The sequence below is a fragment of the Cryptomeria japonica genome, chromosome 4 (genome assembly GCF_030272615.1).
Source record: "Cryptomeria japonica chromosome 4, Sugi_1.0, whole genome shotgun sequence".
Lineage (NCBI taxonomy): Eukaryota > Viridiplantae > Streptophyta > Pinopsida > Cupressales > Cupressaceae > Cryptomeria > Cryptomeria japonica.
The window spans coordinates 196,044,613-196,066,667 of NC_081408.1; the positions used below are offsets into that span (position 1 = coordinate 196,044,613).

A 22,055-nucleotide genomic window follows, 5' to 3' on the forward strand; every position below is an offset into this window, starting at 1 on the left:
GAACAAAGTATTTTTGATAAGGAATTTGTACAATCTAAAAATGAAGGAAGGTGGTGTCATCACTGTAATAGTGAAAATTAGGGTTTCCACCATTAGATGTAGCAAAACCACTAATTTTGCTTAAGGACCATTACATTCAAAAGAGGGCTCCAATCCAATAGATCTAGTCACAAACCAACAAGGATTAGGACTAAGAATTATGATTGGATTGGGGTTTTTGATGGATAAACCTCTTTTCTAAGTTGAATTGTTGAAATTAGGGTAAAAGTGTTGGAAATGAAGGTAAAAATGCAAAAACAGTAAGCTACAATTGTCAGATTGAGCCAAGAACTGGATCTGAGCAATGTTAGCAAATTCAAACCTATTCCTAGAAAGAGCTCCTAAAATGCCGAGACCATTTCTCCCACACCTTGGTCCTTCGAACCTTTCACACTCCAATGGGGGATCGATTCGTCACTGTAAACAATGCTTATTCTGAAGATTGCAGCTCTATACATGTTTCCTGCACATAGAAAGAAGGGGAAATAGGTTGGGAATAGGGGTTTTCCTAAGTCAAACCTTGGTTTATGATTTATCCTTGAATAAAATACTGCCAATACTAAAATAAATGATGGAAAGGTATACCTTAGATTTGCAATGACTAATAATGATGCTTTGCTTCTTGAACGTAACCACATATGTTGTATGGAATGACATGAACATGACAAAAACCTAATCACACACACATACTTGCTTATGAATGATGTAATGTTGGTCCACAATAGAATAAATGAAGAATATGTAGCTCTAGAAATTCTTGATGATGAATGCTTCAATGCTTGAATGACAGATTTCTTGAATGAGCACCTTATGATTCTCTTGTTATCCTTTGTCATGTGATGTCCAAATGAGAGGTATGGACCTCCTTATGCACTTGCCTATCAAAAAACACCTTAATTTTTTGACATAGGCTAACATGGAAATTACAATCCCGGTAGATCATTGTGACTGTTAAGAGGGACCAAATTAAGGTCCTATTTGAGAGGACCAAGGTGCCACACCCTGGTCCTACCCCATTTTAGGGTCAGAATCAAGGGGCCATGTGATGCATTAAGTGGAAATGAGGCTAGATTTGAATGGTATGGGAAAAATTATGTCATATTTTGGCTTTGGGACATGAACACTAAGAGGAGGGCCAAAATGTGGACCAAATTGTAAAGGGGTACAATTTAGGATGCTACATTTAGTCCTCACTTTAGCAGGAGTATGAGCCTATGCAAATACTCACGGTAAAGTAGACGAAAGAGAGAGATGAAGAAGAGGAGCAATGAGGAGCATGATCACAAGGAGTATAAGACATCACTAATTTTGAGGGACCTGTGAGAGGAAAAGTTAGGCATTTAATAAAATCCATATATCCCACATCAATGAAGGTGCAAAAATAAAACATAAACAAGGAAAAAAGATAAGAAAATTCAAACCATCCTTCATATGCTTGAAATGATCCACTCCATTGTCCTTCTTACTTCTTTAATCAAATGGTATGTGGCTCTCAAACTCCAAATTACAATTGTGTTGAAAGCAAGGGTGAGAAGATTCAAAGATTTGAAGCTAATTTGACAGCATATAGTTACTCAAAATGTGGTTGTTAAAAATGAGTAATGAGAGCTTAATTTATAGAAAAATTGGGATTGTTTGGATGGCTAAGATTGAAAAGATTTTTGGTTAGATGGATGGACATAATTTAGTGCACAGTAGAGCTGCCATTCGGGGAAGGATGAAGATAGAAGAAAGAAAATGGAAAGATATTATGAGAATAAATAATAAAATCTTTAATGATCTTCTCATAAATACCAAATTAGCAAGTTGAAAATATCAGGAAGATTTTAATAATTAAAAATTAAAAAATATCTTCATTCGAAAAGATAAATAAAAGAATTAAAAACAAATAAAATATCCTCTTATGAGAGGATAAATAGAGATAATTAATAGATAAGATTTATCAGTTATCTCCTCACAAAAAGAATTTTTTTGAAGATGCATACCTCATTTTTTAATTTAAAAATTAAAATTAAAGAGATATTGCCAAAAAGATTGATTTTTGAAAATCAAGGAAAGATATTAGTTTCCATATTCAAAAATTAGGAGGATTTTATGAGAAGATTTAATAATTAAAAATTATTAAATATCTCCATATAAGAGGATAAAACGTGAAACAGACCGCTATGAGGCCCAGAGGACTTAAACAAAATAAACAACCAAAATGCGAATATTTAAAAATAAAATAAATTAAACCATACTAATGCAAGAGTATTATGAAATTACTAAATTAAGATAAAAATAAACATATAATATCCAACAAGAGTCCTCAAGGCCCCACAACGATGTTACTCAAGATAACATAACCAATATGCAAGATCAAATGAAACTTTTATAAATAAGATTACATTGTCCTTTACAAGGTACACGATTCAATATACATATAGCCATGGAATAATACTTATGATCGTCATTTACATTACAAGGTATCCATAAGGACATATAAATCTCCATGAGTACAATTACAATGAAATGAATACAAAATATGGAACATAAAGTATGTCTTCAAACTCCTCACGGGCCATCACGAACAAGATGCAAGTCGAACAAAAATGCAATGGGTGTGAATAGCACTCCGATCAACCATGTGGTACCATTAGGTCCACCCCCTGTGCTAGGAGGTATCAGCCAGACCTAAGAGATGAAAGGAAGAACGAGATGATACAAGGACTCACATGAGGCTCACAAGACTACAATCACAAAAGACCCACAAGACAAGATCATAGGAACTCACAAGTACAAGAACCAACTTCCAAAGGCCCAAGAAATCCAAGCAAGAACAAAAACCAAGAGAGACTGCTAGGTATGCTATAGGGAAGATTGTCATCACTAGGTTGTCATGAGTTACCCTAGTAGGTCTTCACTAGGTCCCGACCCCCTTCCTGGGTTACCTTGGTGACCTCTCCCAACCCTTGACCCCCATACAAACTCTAGTGGACCACACCAACCTTTCGTAGGGACAAGATTGGTGGACGGCATTCCAGGCCTTCTCAACTTACCCTGGACCTATACAAGCATTCAGAAGTAAGATAGGCAACAAAATTAATCTTAATTAATGTGAGTTAAGTACCCATCCCAATTCAATATGTTATGTTATGAATGCGTGAGAGACTAGGTGGTTGATAAAGTCGATAGGCAACTGGACCAATCCTCTCTAGAGTCTCAAACGGGCCAACAAAACATGGTGCGAGCTTGAAGCCCTTTCTGTAATAGATTGGACTCTTCTGCAAGCGCACACACAAAAACACTCGATCCCCAATAGAAAACTAACGATCCACCCTATGCGTGTCGGCGTACTTTTGTCAATCCTGTGCCATCGCTAAATTCTCTCTGATTCTCTCCACCTGCTACTCCATATCTCGAAGAATATCCAAACCTAGATGCACTTTATCCTTTAATCGGTCCCAACTCAAGGGAGTCGGACAAGGACGACCATATAATGCCTGAAACAGAGCCATGCCGATGGAATTGTGATACCCATTGTTATGAACGAATTCCACCAAGTATAGGTACTCCTTCCAACGAGTCTGTTGGTCCATAATGTATATTTGAAGCATGTCTTCCAACACCCAGTTGACCCTCTTAGTCTGCCCATCAATCTCCGGATGATAGGATGAACTGAAGTTGAGCTGGGTTCCTAATGCCTGCTGAAGAGACTTCCAAAGGGCTCAAGTAAACATGTGATCTCTATTAGAAATGATCTTTTGAGGAATACCATGAAGTCTAATAATATCCTCCATGAAAATTTTAGCCACCGTTGTTGCATTATAAGAAGATTGGATAGGTGAGAAGTGTGCAACTTTGGTCATCCTGTCCATAGTGACCATAATACCATCATGATGATGCAGGGACTTAGGTAATCCCACAATGAAATCCATAGAAACAATGCCCCACTTCCACATTGGAACAAGATGTTGGTGCAAAAGACCTATCGAATGTTGATGCTTTGTCTTCACTCTTTGGCATTCTAAGTACCGAGCTACAAAATCAGCTATATCCCTCTTCATACCCGACCAAAAATACAACTGTCGAAGATTTGCATGCATCTTCTTGACACCAGGATGAGTAGAATATGGTGCCCGATGTGACTCGGATAGGATCAAAGTGTGAAGATCCTCAGAAAAAGAACATAAATATGTCCCATATGCTGCAAAAGACCATCAGAATCGAGGGGATAACCCACAAATCTACCTTCCAAGGCTCTACCAGACTCCACCTCAAAACAAACTTCCTAATACCAAGTGTCTACAGGGAGTGTTGCCACAATCCGACCTCTCAAATCCACCTCAAGAGATATTACTGAAATCTCATGCCAACGAAGACTAAGGGCATCTACAACTACATTCTCCTTTCCCTGAATATACTTAACCTCAAAATCATATTCACATAGGAATTCCATCCACCTCCTTTGTCTAGCATTTAGGTTCGGTTGCGTAAATATGTACTGCAAGCTGCGATGATCTGTATGCAACTCAAACTGATACCCCAAGTGAAAGTGCCTCCAACGAACCAAAGCATGCACTACAACCGCCAGCTCTAGATCACGTGTAGGATAATTAAGCTCATGGTTCTTGAGTTTACGGGACTCATAAGAAATCACTCTCCCATCCTGCATTAACACCACACCTAACCCTTCCAAGGATGCATCTGTGCAGACCATGAAATCACTGGACGGGTCGAGACCTACCAAAATAGGTGCACTAGTCAACTTCTCCTTAAGAATCTGAAAGGCTTTCTAACACTTCTCTAACCACACAAATTTATTCCCTTTCCTCTATAGGGAAGTGATGGGATGAGCAATCCTAGAGAACCCCTAAACAAATCTCTGATAATAACCTACCAACCCCATGAAACTGTGAACCTCAGAAATGTTTGTAGGTGCAGGCCATTCGAGAATAACTTGGATCTTTGAGGGATCCACTGCAATACCATCTCTTGAAATGACATACCCAAGGTACTTGATCTTTGTCTAAAAGAATACACATTTGCATATAACTGATTTTCCCTCAGGCATTGCAATACTTGCCTCAAATGATCCTCATGCTCCTCCATGGTCCTAGAATATATCAGTATGTCATATATCCAAATAAGTCCTAAATACACCATTCATAAGGCTCATGAAAATGAATGGTGCATTAGCCAACCCGAATGGCACGACAGTAAACTCATAATGGCCATAACGAGTGTGGAAAGCCATCTTATGAATATCCGCCTCCATAATCCTCGACCGGTGGTAACACGACTTAAGATCAATCTTAGAAAATACTTTCGCTCCCTTGATCTAGTCAAACAGATCATCAATCCTCAGCAATGGGTAACAATTATTCACTGTCAATTTGTTCAACTGCCGGTAATCAATGTACAAGCAGAGAGACCCATCCTTCTTCTTCACAAATATGACAGGTTCTCCCCATGGAGAGACACTAGGTCAGATAAAACCTTTCACCAATAGATTCTCCAACTGTAAACGAAGTTCCTCAAGCTCTTGAGTTGTCATCTGATATGGTTTATGTGAGATAGGTTTAGCTCTATGCACCAGTTCAATTCTAAAATCAATGTCCCTCTTAGGAGGCATACCTGGAATCTCACTCGGAAAGACATTTGCAAACTATTTCAACAAAGGATGGTCATCAAGGGATACCTCCTGACTTTCATCCATCTCCAAGTCATTCACTGACACCGCAAATAACTGACATCCCTATCGCAAACATCATTTAAGATACATAGCTGAAATCAGGCATTGAGAAACAAGTCTCTAGATGCCAACCACTTCTACCAAACTACTAGAACAGTCCAAACACTTCACTATTTTATTTCAACAATCTATGACTGCCTGATTGGCTGACAACCAATACATGCCTAAAACAATATCTTAGGAACCCAAAGGCATGATACATAGATATGTAGAGGTATGAAGTTTACCGATCTTAAATTCACAATCACGAACCAAGGATTCTACTGCAACCTTAATGCCTGAAGCTAACTCTACTTGCCACCTAACACCCTGCTCTACTACAACTAGTCTAGATCGCTTAACAAGAGAAGGTGTAACAAAAGAATTGAACGCACCAGAATCAAATCAAATAGATACAGTATTACCATGCAACACACCTGATGTCTCCACTACCGTACTTTGATGTTCTACGTGGTGGTTGCCAACCACTACATGAATCAAGTGGCTCTTGCCAACATCTCCAATAGTAGGCTCTGAAGAAGCTGGCCTATAACTGGATCCATGTGTACCCTTTTGAGGGAAATATCTAGCAATGTGACCTTGCTAGCCGCAAAAGAAACATCCTTTACTCTAGCCAAAACCACCACCCCCAGAAGGTGCACTTGACTGCTGATGACCACCTCTACTAGCTGTTGTCTGTGTACTATGATAAGGTTGGTCATTGCAGTCACGCTTGTTCCTCTTTCAATTTATGTTCTTTCCTAACTGAGCATGCTCATTTTGTTGATAATAAGAGTTCTTACGCTTCGACTGATGCTACTGCTGACCACAGAATGACCCTGCTCCCTGAGTCTGTGTTGCTCTAGAACCCTCACCGCCAATGGATGCATTACTAGTCTGCATTCTAGAGTGATTCCCATGAGCCCTAGCAAGTTTCTCCTCAACCAAATGAGATTTCTCAATTGCAACCTCCATGGTCTTAGGTTTGAAAACCCAGATGTCACCACTGATCCGATCATTGAGATCCCTAATAAAATTTTGCACTAACATGGTTTAATCATCTCTAATCCTTGCATATCTCTTGAGCTCATATAAACGATGCTCATACTGCTCTACTAACATGGATAACTGACATAAATCATGGAGCTCATCTGCTTGGCATTGCCTCCAATGATCCGATAGGAATCATGTCCGAAATTGTTCCACAAACAACTCCCAAGAGATGGTGTTGATATCAAGGTGAAGTTTCTACTCTTACAACTTTCACCACATGGATGTGAAACCCCTTGGATGCATGATTGCACATCTTGCCTTAGTGTTGGTACTGAAGGGGTGCATAGTGAAACATTGGTCTAGCTCTATCAACCAATTTTCCGCATCAAGTCTAGTTCCAATACCATTGAATTTAGGAGGTTGAGTTCTCATCAAATCCCTCATGAATGAATCCTCTCATTCTGTCATGTCATTAACAGGCCTCACAGGTGACCTTTCACGAGACCCATTCTCCTGGTGTGGACCCAAACGGTCAAGGAGCTGCTCAAGAAATAATTGTAACTGATTCCTTGTCGATGCTAACTGCTCCCAATTTTGATTACCAAAATACCCATGGGAACTCTAAGAGGGGGTACTATCAGATGCTACCCCTCTTCCATGTCCCCTACCTCAGCCTCTACCACGACCTCTACCTCATGCTCTCGACATCCTTTTGGACAATACAACAACACATAAGAGGCAATCTTAGGACGAAAACAAAACACATGCAAAAGACTTAGAAGCAATAATGAACCCAAGAACACCCAAAGAACCCAATGTTTTAACCTAGCTCTGATACCAAGTGTAACGCCCCGCTATGAGGCCCAAAGGACTTAAACTAAATAAAAAACCAAAATGCGAATAATTTATTTTTAAATGAATTAAACCATACAAATGTAAGAGTAATATGAAATTAATAAATTAAGATAAAAATAAACATATAATATCCAACAAGAGTCCTCAAGGCCCCACAACGATGTTACTCAAAATAACATAACCAACATGCAAGATCAAATGAAACTTTTATAAATAAGATTACACTGTCCTTTACAATACATGATTCAATATACATAGCCATGGAATAATACTTATGATCATTGTTTACATTACAAGGTATCCATAAGGATATAAATCTACATGAGTACAACTATAATGAAATGAATACAAAATCTGGAACATAAAGTAGGTCTTCGAAATCCTCATGAGCCATCATAAACAGGATGCAAGTCAAACCAAAACCCAATGGGTGCAAATAGCACTCTACCCAACCATGTGGTACCATCGGGTCCACCCCTTGTGCTAGGAGGTATCGGCCAAACCGAAGAGATGAAAGGAAGAACGAGATGATACAAGGACTCACACAAGGCTCACAAGGATACAATCACAAGAGGCCCACAAGAAAAGATCATAGGAACTCACAAGTACAACAACCAACTTCCAGAGGCCCAGGCAGTCCAAGCAAGAACAAAAACCAAAAGAGACCACTAGCTATGCTATAGGGAAGAGTGTCATCACTAGGTTGTCATGAGTTACCCTAGTAGGTCTTCACTAGGTCCTGGCTCCCTTCCTAGGTTACCTTGGTGACATCTCTCGACCCTCGAATCCCATACAAACTCTAGTGGACCACACCAACCTTTCATAGGGACAAGATTGGTGGACGCCATTCCAAGCCTTCTCAACTTACCCTAAACCTATACAAGCATTCAGAAGTAAGAGACAACAAAATTCATCTTAATTAATGTGAGCTAACTACCCATCCCAATTCATTATGTTATGTTTTCACTTGATTACAAACTTTCATTGAGTTACCCTGATGACCACTTTGGGCCCCGACCCCCAATGAAATCCACTCCCCCAATATTTGCACCTAGGAATATAAACAACACCTAATAATCAACCAGAAATCACAAGATGGTAAAACCTCAAATTACCATAGCAAGGTTTGACTCACTTGCTAGAATAAGATAACATACAAGGAGTACCCAAAGTAGGCTAGGTAACACCATCCAACTACCAAAACATACAAAACTTGAAAAAATATCACCATTTAAAGAGAAGCATGACTTAATCAATAATGAATTCCGTAAACTCCCTTTCCTAGCCTCTAGAAAACAATTACATAAAAAACATGGTCCCATGGTTCCATAACAATATACCAAAGGACTAAAAAAACAACTCATTCCAAGTACAATAATAAGATTACTATAATTAACAGAAAAGCATATACTCGATTAAACATCAAAAATATAAATCAACGAATATATTTAAAGATCAACTATTCCCCCTATTCTAATCAAAATGCTATGGTTATGCAATTATATTAACAAGCATAGTTATCCATATTCCAAGCTGAGTTATACCAAGAAAATTATAGTAAGAGAACTAATAAACCACATTAATAAATTCATAAGAATAATTAATTCAAGTAAATAATATCCAACAAAATATACATCCTATAATTTAGAACCAGACATGATGACCACTGAGAGAAGCTTGAATTCATCTTTGAATTCATTATATATATAGCCTAAATACATATATAAATATATTAATATATAGTCTAGATCAAAAGAAATCATTATTTTTCAGTCAACAACTGAATCTGAGAACTATAAAAAAATATCATGAAATGAGAACATAGATTCATCTATACCCATAAAATAAACTTACACACATATGTTTACACACACACACACACACACACACACACACACACACACACACACACACACACACACACACACACACACACATTAAAATAAAAAACATCAACACAATCAAACAGGAATTTCACAGAGAAATTCTACAGGGAGGAAAAATTAAATCTTTTTTAACATCATGAATCCAAATGCACAAATTACATTTTTAAATGGACCTAACCCCAAAATATTTCCAGATTTCACAATAAACATTTAACTTAACCTAGTTCATAGATCAATTCCAATAACCCAAAAACCTATTTTCAGACAAACCATTTCTTTTTCCTCTTTTCGGATAATCAATAGACAATTTTTTTTTTTGAATCAAACTAAAACAAAATTTTACATGCAAGAAATGAATCTAGAACCCTACCTCTAAACGTTGTCTGGAATTCACGCACAATAGCAGAGGTAGAAATTCCCAAGAAGATCCTCGACTATCGTACCCAAAAAGCCAGACACACAAATCTAAAAGCTTCAACAAATAATTCCAATCTCCCTTCTCTAAAATTATTAGCAAAATTCAAAATAAAGATCCATTGATTCCCAAATTTCTCCTTGTCGAACCAATTTTCCCCCAAATCTTTTCAAAGCCCTTTCCAAAACATGCACCACCCCCAAAAACTTCATGGTAAGAACCTCTCCCCTCTTCACCCCCCCTTCCCCCCCAAAGTAAAATATAATCATTTCCCAAATGTAACTCCCCAATGCATGCGAGGACTATTCCCACATTTAATTTTATTAATTAAAGGATTTATTTTCCTTTTGTAACTCCCTTCATACAAAAATAATTTGAAATCAATTAAATATAATCTACTTTTAAAAATTAATTTCTTTGAGCACAATAAAATATCAAGTTAAATGCCTTAATTCCCAATTTAATTAATCATTTACAACAAAGATAAAAAAATAAATAAATTAATTTAACTTAATCTTACACAATTTAAATTTTATTAATTAAATCATTAATAAAAAATAAACAAGTACTATTTGTTTATAAAATTAATCTTCTCGCAATAATATTAATCAAACATTAACCATACTCTAAGATGACAAACTGCAAACTAACATAGCACGATGACAAAAAGGACATGACCGACAAATACAAAGCTAACTACAACCACAAGGATACCTGACATGAAACTCATTCCATAGGAACGATGGTTATGAATAGGGTATGACTGATACTGCAATTTCCACTTTACCATTGGGTTGTAGAGCACACTCAAACCTGAAGATTCAGGTGGAATCCATGCTCGGTACCTGTAACTGCATAAGCAAACTGTCAAATATGTACATATAAACCATATAATAGCATATTGTGAAAAGGGAATGGAAGCGACGTAGCTTTCCCATAAAGAACAGTGCAACACTTTTCCCTTTCACCCAAGCACATTAGAGATAAAATGCAGTGTATGGTCAGAACAAATAATCATCGATAAGCATAAAGATTAAATCCTAACATCACATATATAATCCATCTCAATGATCATCTAACTATCAGAGCATAGATAACGCCAAATAATCATATAATAGACAACATGAAAATTATCATTATTCCAACAATCCACATAGCATGGAGTATAAATGTCACATATGAATCCAGAAGACATAGACAAACATCTCATCCAAAACAAAATTGACCAACACCAAAAGGGTTGAAACCACACACAAGACTCAAAGCCACAAGGTTTGACAAGCCAAAAGAGAGAGGGCACTACAAAAATGGAAGAATACAAAATTAAAAAAAAAACAGGAAATATCCTCACATGAGAGGATAAATAGAGATAATTAATAAACAAGATTTATTAATTATCTCCTCACAAAAAACATATAAAGATGAATTAATAAATAAAATTTATTAATTATCTTTATTTTGGAGGAAGATAAATATGATAAATTAATAAAAATGATTTATTAATTTATTGCTCATATTTATGAATTAGTTAATTAAATAAAATGAATTTATTTAATTAATGGACAAAGGAGACAAATAAATAAATTATTTAATTTATTTATTTAGGACTTAGAAGAATTGTTTTTGATTAAGGTAAAAACAGGTTTTGAAGGGCCCCCGAAACCCTTTACAAGAGGAACTTAAAAGATATAGCAATAAGAGACAAAAAGGAACAAACCAACGAAAAACCAGCAAAAAACCATAGAGAACTGGCTAAAGCCCCAAAAAGCCAGCAAAAACCATCCAGACCCGAAATAAGAAACTAATTGATTTTTTTCAGGGCATTAACCAGAGTATTGCTAATCCCATATAGATCTTTGATATTTTCCCTAAGACTAGGGATATCCTTTGCAAGTGCAGTCGCAACTTTCTTGACACTTTCCCTGGTCCTCTTTGCAACACCACCTGGAGTAGCTTCACCACTGCCAATCTCAATAGTATCTTCATCCTTGTCTAGGTCCACCACCAGTTTAGGAGAGCTGGAATTATCTAGGACCTTAGCAATATCCTCTAGGTTTTTAGTGACAACAAACAGAATATTCGGGATTATGCCTAGCAAATTTTTCATCGCCAAATACCCTTCTTCCAGCAATTTAACCTTCTCCTCCATATCCTGCTTCCATTTTATCTGATCCTTGTCATCTTCCTTCCTCTTCTCATCCGTCTATTTTCCATTTTTTTCCAGGTTCTTCAAAAGCTCATAGGTCGATCTATCATAGTCTAGTCTAGCCTCAGTGAGTTTTTGAGGTTATCCAGGAATAACCCATTACCAACACTTTCCTTCTCCTCACTTAAACTGTCCTTAGTCATATCCTTCTCAGGTTTCTTGTTCTCCTCCCTCTCAGAAATCACATCTTTTTCCTCATTATCCTTCTATTCCACATCCTCCATAGGTTGGCTGTTGTCATTGCCAGGGCTAACACTGTGGATAGGGATGTCATTATCGGACTCATTCTCACCACCTTCTTCCTCAACACCCACCTCCTCATCTTTCCAACTGTCTTCACCATCAAAATCATTTGTATCCATTTCACTGTCGTCTTTTCCAGTTTCCTCTGTTTCGTTCTTTTCTTCTGTCCCAGAGGCACTCTTACTTTTTTTGTTGGAGGTCGCCTTCTCCTTGCTGGATTCACCTCCTTCCAACTTTCTCTTGCCTTTTCCAGGAGAGGCGGATAACCTCTTATTTTCCAGCACGGCGAGGGTTTTGGAGTGCTCATAAATGAGCAACAAAAGCCCACAATGGAGAACCAGAATATAGGGATTTTTACTGTGTTTATTGAGTGACCTTGAAAGGGACCTAAGCAGATAGTAGGGAAGGGATACCCTTTTGTCATGTTTGAAATGGTTTAAAAGAACGAAGTGGTAAGTGTGGGCTCTGGAAAAGCAACCCTCAACAGTGATATATTCCATTATGACATTCAAAACCCAGCCCCAAATTTTCTTGGTATTGGAGGCTTCATAGTAACCCTCTGTGGCTTTGCCAATTTTAGCCCTCTCTTTTCCCTTACGCGGGAACAGGTTAATAAAAGGGAGTTTAATTAATTAATTAAACATAAGAGGCCAAATTAGTTAAACTAACACCCAGAAACCTCAATTTGGTCAAATTTAGTCAAATTGGGTCAAATTGGACAAAAAATGGGAAGAATTGGGAGAATTAGGTCAGTAAAGACTATGTGCATGATATGTTAAAAATAGGAGACACAAGCATTGACCATTTTTTAGTGTCTACATTTTGCTCCTCTTTGAGACAATGTGATTTTGAGCGTCGTTTCAAAGAAAATTGAAAAAAAAATCATGCTCCAACAAACCGAGGGATGGAAGTAGGAATGAGGCATAAGGATCATAACACATAAAAGCCAACCACAAAGCTAAATGCTATGAAATTAAGTCCTAACACATTTAATGAAAGCATAAAAACAAAGCACTGAAATGAGATGCAAACCAAACAAGAGTGTTTCTTCCATGTTATTTCATTGTTCTTCTTTCTCCTTCAAATTATGTGTGGATCTCACCTGTAAAGCAAGTGTGATGCAAGCAAGATGATAACAAAAGTAAATTGAAAATGATAGGGTAAGGATACTCAAAACGCGGTTGCTAAAAAATGAGCAATGAGAGCTCAATTTATAAATTTTTTTTGGGATTGATTAGATGGCTAAGATTAAAAAGGGGTAAGTGTACCAAGATGGTGAACAAAAAGGGGGTATAAGTGGCCACTTTTTTTTTGAAAACAGGTAAACCTGAACTTCAAAGAGATATTTGAAGGTCATGCACTCAAAACTAGGAGTTGAGAAAAGAATAAGAAGTGTAGTACTTTGAATCTAGTTTCTAAACTACTAAAGTTTTTAAAAATTGGATAAGATTAAGAGGGTCAAACTTCTCGCACACAAAAAATTGTTCTTGATTTTTTCAGAAAAAAACATAACATAGCTGTTTTTCGTGCGCTGCACAAAATATATAGTTAGATTTAGTATTTTACCAAACCATTTGGTAGGATGATAGGTAAGAGTGAGATATAGAAGTTGTGTATTTTTTTATAATTTTCCATTGAGTATTTTTTTTTAATGATTTTTTGAAGTTACCGCATCCTGAAAATTTGGTACCTGTTCGTGCGCTGGGCATAACTTGCATCAAAATAATCGAAAATGCAAACTTCTTTTTTTAAAAAGTGTATAGAATCTAGTGTAGAACAATAATATGTAATTTATTTTGAATTTGGTCAAGTATATCAAAAGTTATTAAAAAAATGATAGACATATGTTTGTGAGGACTGTTAAGGCACTAGTAAAGAAAATTAAAGTTTACTATGCTAATGTTGTCCAAAAATAGAAAAAATTATATGGTCAGAAAACTGAGAAGACATGAGAGATTATGGTGGTAATTTTAGAGATACCCACTTGATCATTTGTAAACCTGATGACAACAAAGTTGAGAAATCATGTTGGAAGATGAAAAAACGTGTAAAGGGACAAAAATGGAGGGAAAATGGGCTTGCAAGCCTTAGGATCATTTTCCAACCCTCTTACCAAGCTAAAACACGCATGGGTTTTTAAAAAAAAAGTACTATTCATAGTTCTACATAACTCGTACGGGTTATGTAGAACTAAAACCATTATTCACAGTTATACATAACCTGTACAGGTACGGGTTATGTATAACTAAAACTATTATTTTGTGTTTCACAAAACCCGTACGAGTTATGAAGACATAATAATGTATGCTTGTAAACTTAGCATTTACTACACATATGTATAGACATACATATATAATATGTGTTTATGTATGTATATATGAATATCTATAGTTATATATACATATATTTATATAGATATATGTATATATGTTTGTATACATGCATGCCTCTCTTCTTTTCCTCTCTCGTCTTCCTTCCCCCATCACCATCTCTATCTATTCTGAGCTCTGATTATCCTCCTTGAGTTCTATCTCATCTCTCTCCCCCTCACACTTCTCTCTCTGCTGAGTCTCTCACCCTTTTCTCCTTCTTGTTCTCTCTCATCCTCTCTCTCTCTCTCTATCCTATCCTATTCTCACCCTCTCCCACTTATCTCTCTTTCTCTCTCTCCCTCCCTCTCCCTCCCTCTCCCCCTCTCCCTCCCCCTCTCGTTATCTTATCCTATTATCTCTCCCCCCTCCCCCTCTCTTGACCCTACTCTCTCTCTCTCTCTCTCTCTCTCTCTCTCTCTCCCCCCCTATTCTCTCTCTCTCCCTCCCTCTCTTTATCCTATTCTCCCCATCTCTGCCCTCCCTCTCTTTATCCTATTCTCCCCATCTCTTCCCTCCCTCTCCCTCTCTCCCAACCCCCTCTCTCTCTCTCTCTCTCTCTCTCCCCCTCTCCCCCCTCCCCCTCTCCTTATCCTATTCTCTCCCTCTCTTCCTATCTCCTATTCTCTCTCTCTCTCTCTCTCTCTCTCTCTCTCTCTCTCTCTCTCTCTCTCTCTCTCTTCCTATCCCCTTCTCTCTGTCTCTGTCTCTATCTCTGTCTTTGTCTCTCTCTGTCTCTCTCCTTCTCTCTCTCCTTTTCCCAATCTCCCTCTCTCTCCCTCTCCCCCTCTCCTTTTCCCAATCTTCCTCCCTCCCCCTCTCCTTATCCTACTCTCTCTCTATCTCTGTCTGTCTGTCTGTCTGTCTCTCTCCCCCCCTATTCTCTCTTTATCCCATTCTCCCCATATCCATCCTCCCTCTCCCTCTCTCCTAATCTCCTCTCTCTCTCTCTCTCTCTCTCTCTCTCTCTCTCTCTCTCTCTCTCTCTCTCTCCTTTTCCTAATCTCCCTTTCTCTCCCTCTACCTCTCCCTCCATCCCCCCCCCTTCTCTCTCTCTCTCTCTCTCTCTCTCTCTCTCTCTCTCTCTCTCTCTCTCTCTCTCTCTCTCTCTCTCTCTCTCTCTCTTCCTCTCCCTCTCTTAATCCCATTCTCTCTCTCTCTCTCTCTCTCTCTCTCTCTCTCTCTCTCTCTCTCCCCCCCCCACTTCCTATTTGGTTCCTAGTTCTAAATAACCCGTGTACGGGTTTTGAGGAACTTTTTATTTTTTTAATTGTTTTTGGCTAGACGTTTTTGAATTTCCAAAACGCACGGGTTATGAAAAAATTCATTTTTTTTGCATGTGGCCACTTTTTGTCCACCATCTTGGTGCACTTACCCAAAGATTTTTTGTTAGATGGACGAACCCGATTGAGTGCATGGCAAAGCTACCATTCGAGGAAAGATGGAGATAGAAGAAAGAAAATGGGAAGATATTATGAGAATAAATAATAAAATATTTAATGAGCTTCTCATAAATACCAAATTAGCAAGTTGAAAAAACCAGGAAGATTTTAATAATTAAAATTATTAAATATCTTCAATCAAAAATATAAATAAAATAATTAAAAATAAATAAAATATCCTCTTATGAGAGGATAAATATAGATAATTAATAATTTAAGATTTATTAATTATCTCCTCACGAAAAGTAGATTTTTGAAGATGCATACTTCATTTTTTAATTTAAAAATTAAAATAAAAAAGATATTGCTAAAAAGATTGATTTTTGAAAATCAAGGAAAGATATTAGTTTCCATATTAAAAAATTAGGAGGATTTTATGAGAAGATTTAATAATTAAAAATTATTAAATATCTCCATATAAGAGGATAAAACAGAAGAATAAAAAATTTAAAAAAGGCAACAAATATCCTCACATGAGAGGATAAATAGAGATAATTAATAAGCAAGATTTATTAATTATCTCCTCACAAAAAGTAGATAAAAATGAATTAATAAATAAAATTTATTAATTATCTTTACTTTGGAGGAAGATAAATCTGATAAATTAATAAAAATGATTTATTAATTTTTTATTTATTTTTATTTTCTAAATCGTATATTTAATTAATTCAAAAAAATATGTACATGTCAAAATTTCAGGCCCATATTTGCAAACGGGCATCATCAAAACCCCAAATCCCTTACATTCATAGAGTTAAAAGTTTATCACCCGAACCCGACAAGTACAATAGGAAAACAACATTACTGTTATCTAAAATTTCATTACCCATGTAATTTTAGCCAAAGGATGCATATTTATCGAATGATTGCATTTACATAAAGATACATCGCAGTGTTTAAAAAAGAGGATATTTTTCATTTGTATTGAACAATGATAGATTACAAATTGAGTTCATGCATCTGAAGCATATTTATATACACTGAGTTTCTTAAAACCTCACACAAGCCGTGAGCTTAGCATTCTTATCTTTCCTACATATCCAAAACAGAAAAAGATAGAATCAAATAATGAGTGTGAGGATAACCAGTCATTGCCTTGGGTTGCTTTGACTGGTTATTGGCTGCCCCGTTGCTCTTGTGAATGTTTTCTCAATCTTCAGACTTTGAAAACTCCTACTTTCCTGCACAAAAAAGAAGAGGTGTTAGATCCAACCGATCTAAGCAATGAAAGATTATCCTACGACATATCATTTATTATAGCCTATCGTATCTCTGTTTTGAAAAGGCGGGAAAGGTAAAGACAAATCATTGCTTCAGGAAAAAGAAATGTTTATGCTAATGTGTTTGTTTCATGTGCAGATAATTAGTTACTCTAATTGGCATGTGCCCCTGACCGAGGCTCCCTTCGGGTATGAGCCCGACATACCCTTTAGAGTAACTAATCTCAGATTATCAAAGTGGAATGATGAAAAAACCAACTGAAGTATTAAAGGGACATGTTTGTTTTAAATATGAAACCTTTTACTTTACTATTCATGATATGCATAGAAAGAAAATGTTAATGCATAAACTGTTTTAAGGGACATATTATTTCAATGTGAAACCTTACAGTATTTTAAAAGGATCAATACTACATCATGAAGTTGAACAATTTAATGCAACAAGTTGGTAAAGAAACAAAGTGTTTGAGTTTTAAATGCATGTTCAAACAGTGAACTTCAATGAAATCAGAATCAACTAGAAATGAAATGAGTGTCACGAGCCCGTGCTCGAACTTCATTTCTACATAAGATTGATCCCAGCATGTGCCAAAGTCAGAAAGTTAATAAGGATAAAACACAATCTCATCAAAAGCTGCAACAAATGCTGAAGATCAAGCATTACTTGGAACTTGGGATCCAAATTTAGTAGAGCCCTGCACTAGTTGGTCTCACATCACCTACGGTAGAAGACATGTTACAGCTGTGCTGGAACTGTTTCATAAAATGCCTTTTAAAAGATGCGGTATCATGGAATGTGATGCTTCCAGAATATAGACAAAATGGCAACAGGAAAAGATGTACGAGATTCACATTTGAAAAATGACATGTCTAAAAATTACCATAAGGAGGAGAGAATGCCTGCCTCACATGGCAGAGGTCGGGCATAAGGCTTAGGCTTAGCCTAAGTTTTTTGTGAATGGAGTGTGAAACCTGATTTATCTGAAGTTGTTTTCCATCAAACCAGAGAAACTTAGGGGAGAATTTGTGGAGCTAATTGGTGAAAGTTTAAGATCTATGATATGGAAGGAGATCAGCACATGGACCCTATCCAGCAATATCCTGTTTCACAAGGCCATGTTATATCGCAGCCTGCTAATTTACCTAAACCACGGGCTGAGCCATCATTAAGTGATCAGCGGTTTTGTTAATCTTTATCATGGGTACTTACTTTGGTCCAGATCTAAAAAATGAAGTGCCCAAAAAATCAGCCATGCAAAGATTAGCAAACTCTCTTCCTCCATATACTCCTGATCAATTGGAAGCTTCATTCATGAAACTTTCAGAAGTTGAGAACATATATTATTATATTCTTAGAAATGCAAACCCAAGTTGTGCAGTGAAGCTTCTGTCCCTCTATAAGTTTTTTTTTCAAGGTTATCTTCCTCCACCTCTAAAGGAGGTTATTGAGGACGATCGACAATTTACAAGTTTCTTTCCTCAGCACTTGCATAAGCAGATCAGACATAAGGGAAGATACAAAGCTTTGGAGGGCATAGTTTTAATAGATGACCCAGATGTTTCATACATAAAAACAGAAGATCTAGAAAGGTTCAAGTGGTTAACTGGTCTGAATGATTTGAAGATAGATAGAGAGGAGAAGATGATTTGAGATGTGGTGCAGCAATGTTGGTGCTCTTTAAAGCGTTCAAGGGTTGATATCAAGATGGGAAATGCGACGTCCAATGTGGCTGTCAAGTTAGGGGAGAATTTGTGGAGCTCATACCCATAGATCATGGTCTGTGCCTTCCAGAAAATCTGGAAGATCCATATTTTGAGTGGCTCCATTGGCCTCAGGCTTCGATACCTTTTTCAGAAGATGAACTAGAACATATATAGATCCCAACAAGGATGCAGAGATGTTGAGAGTGAAATTACCTATGGTACGAGAGGCTTGTTTAAGGATTCTAGTGCTGTGCACTGTTTTCTTGGAAAAAAGCTGCCTAGTCTGGTCTTTGTCTTGCAAAAAATTGGATCAATGATGAGCCGTGAATTTCAGGGAATGGAAGAGGCACCGAGTGAATTAGAAGTTGTTGTATGTAGGCAAAGTTGCAGGTTGATCGTGAAATGTCTGCCATTAGGTCTGAGGGAGAGGAGGATAAAATTTTGGAAATTTCATTGGAAGAAGACCACATGGCTGAGCAGATTCAGTTTGACATGGACTATGAGGATGATGAGGATGATTACATAAATACTGCTAGTAATATCTGGATGAAGAAAACGTGTTTCAATCATGACAGCCGACATGACTCCGTGGAAGTAAATGATGTTAACAAATTTGAAACTGGTAGAGTTCTCCATTTATTCCCTCGATTCTCATCGTCCCCTTCCCGAAGAACTGATTTGTGTATTAATTCTATTTCAAATGGTGCACCCAGAAGTTCCCGTGGAGGTAAGTTTCCCTTTGGATCAAATTGTGCTTCCCCTATGACTCCAAAGGGAGGATGCTGGAGTACGCTTTCAAAGCTGGAAGAGATTCCATTAAATGAGGAAAATGAAATGGAAGAACCAGTTCCTGAAATGCAAGAACCATGGATATGGAGCTTCTACGGGTAAGGCGACCGAATACAACACATATTCAGACATTGAAGCAGTGTACCAATGTTTGGAAACAAACACAGTGCATTATTCTCTTGGAGAAATGTATACAAAATGCGTGCAATGTGCAAAATGTAAAAAACCAGACACAGCACGTTATTTTTCTGGTAAAAATATGTGCAAAATGCAGTGTATGCAAAATGTAAAAAATGAACACAGTCGGTTTCCTGGTAAATGTGGTGCGAGCATACTTGTAGAGAAAAAGATTTGCATTCAGAAAGAAGCCCATTGAAAACCCAGCACTCTTCGTCCATGGTGGCACCAAACCCTCGAGAACCTTCTAAATGGTTTTCATTTTGCAAAATGAGGAAAATGCGATGGGAGTGAGATATTTTTAGGGTTATAAAACCCTTTGTTATATTTGATAATTCTTCCTCAAGTCCGCTGGGATATTATAAATGTTCAAAAAAAAATAAAAGTCAAACATATTTGATAAATGGATGTTTATTGAAATATCAAATATGTTTTATCTTTATTATTTTTTTTTGTTTGTTTTCATTCTTATTTCAAAAGCTGGTATTGATTTGTAAAAGATATTTAATTACAATGCAATTATAAATTGTAATTAAATATTATTATTCGAAATGTAAAAGGTATACTCATATGCAAAAAGGAGACTAAGTCTTTTGACTTGGTTTTGAAGGAGGAGTTAATTCAGGAGAGATAAGGCTTTCATTGAAGAAGTCTTTTCAGTTGGGAGACACAAGGAGAGCATATAGGATCACTCATAACCACTTGGGAAGCATTCAAAAGGAGTTGAGATATTTTTGGAGACAAGAGCGTCTTTATAGGAACATGAGGTTGTTTGAAACCAAATGGAGCAAATCTAGGGAAGTTGGAGCATTTTTAGGTAAAGGGTCGAAGTTGGACTTTTCCACCATTTTGGGGAGCTTTCATTACTTGGTTAAGTGTTTTGAGGCTATTCCTAGTGCTCTTTTGGGTTGATTATTTATTAAGGAAGACTTTTCCAGGTTTATAGCCCTCTTTGGTGTCTTCTAGACTCCTCTTTTTGAGGCATTTTTCTTGCATCCGACCCAAATCAGTTGGGCTTTTTTTGTACTTAGTGCCTAAAGACACTATTTTTGGAGTTAGTTCTGATTATGCAGAGAAGGCTCTTGTGACAACATTTTGTCCTTAGCATATTTTCTTGTATAATTTCTGTAACTCAATCTTGGAGACTGAATATATGATGACAGCATCTTTTGGAGCAAGGTTTTATTAAGTTTTTTTTTTCAAGCCTTCTTTTCTTTCTGTATCTTTGTGTTCATAGCATGATTGATAGAGGTAACCAGTGAATTGTATTATTCCTTGTTATTTTGTCTCATCAAGAGCCTAGTTGCAGAAGTGTATTTTGTTTGCAGGTTGCAGTTTGTGTCCACAAGAACATGGAGCTTTCATGTGAATATATATTTTCCTTGATTGCTCAGTCTAGGATCTTTCTGTGAAACATTTATGCAGGCCTATATAGAACAGAAGTGTTACCCACTAAAATAGAAATTTTTACAATAAGAGACCTGTCATTATCATTTTAGTTTCCCTCAAAGTTTGGTGAATCACCTAGTTACTTAGTTTATTTTTATTGTTTCCTTTTCTCTTCCCTTTTCCTACCAAGTTTTCAGTTGTTAGAAGAGCAAATAGGCGATTTATCCAATAGGAACCGGCCTAGGAACTGGAGGTTTCATTTCAATTTGCGCATTGCCCACATGCAGAAGTGAATCCCATGTTAGGCCAAATTACTAAACTTGTAGTTTAGTAGGGTGCAAATTTGAGCCTTAACAATTACAATAAACAAAACCAAAACTGGGTGATTCTCGCCTTCATCTATGCCTCCTCCATCCCCTTCTTTCCTTTCACATCCTCTGCCATCACTCGATCTTCCATCTGCATCTTGTCCTTTGGTTCCTCACTACCATTGGAGCCTTCACCAAGTAGTAGAACTCGGCTCTGTCTCGCATGCCCCTTCCCTACCGGTCATCCACGCTTCCTTCTTGGGGGAGCTAGTTGAATCTTGAGGGCCCAATAGTCCTCATAAGGTCC

The 22,055-nt window shown here is 37.0% G+C and overlaps 1 pseudogene; it reads left to right on the top strand.

The window, feature by feature from the left end:
* Positions 1–18,202: 18,202 nt before the first annotated feature.
* LOC131875018 (uncharacterized) lies at positions 18,203–19,976 on the top strand (annotated as a pseudogene).
* The last annotated feature ends 2,079 nt before the right edge of the window (positions 19,977–22,055 follow it).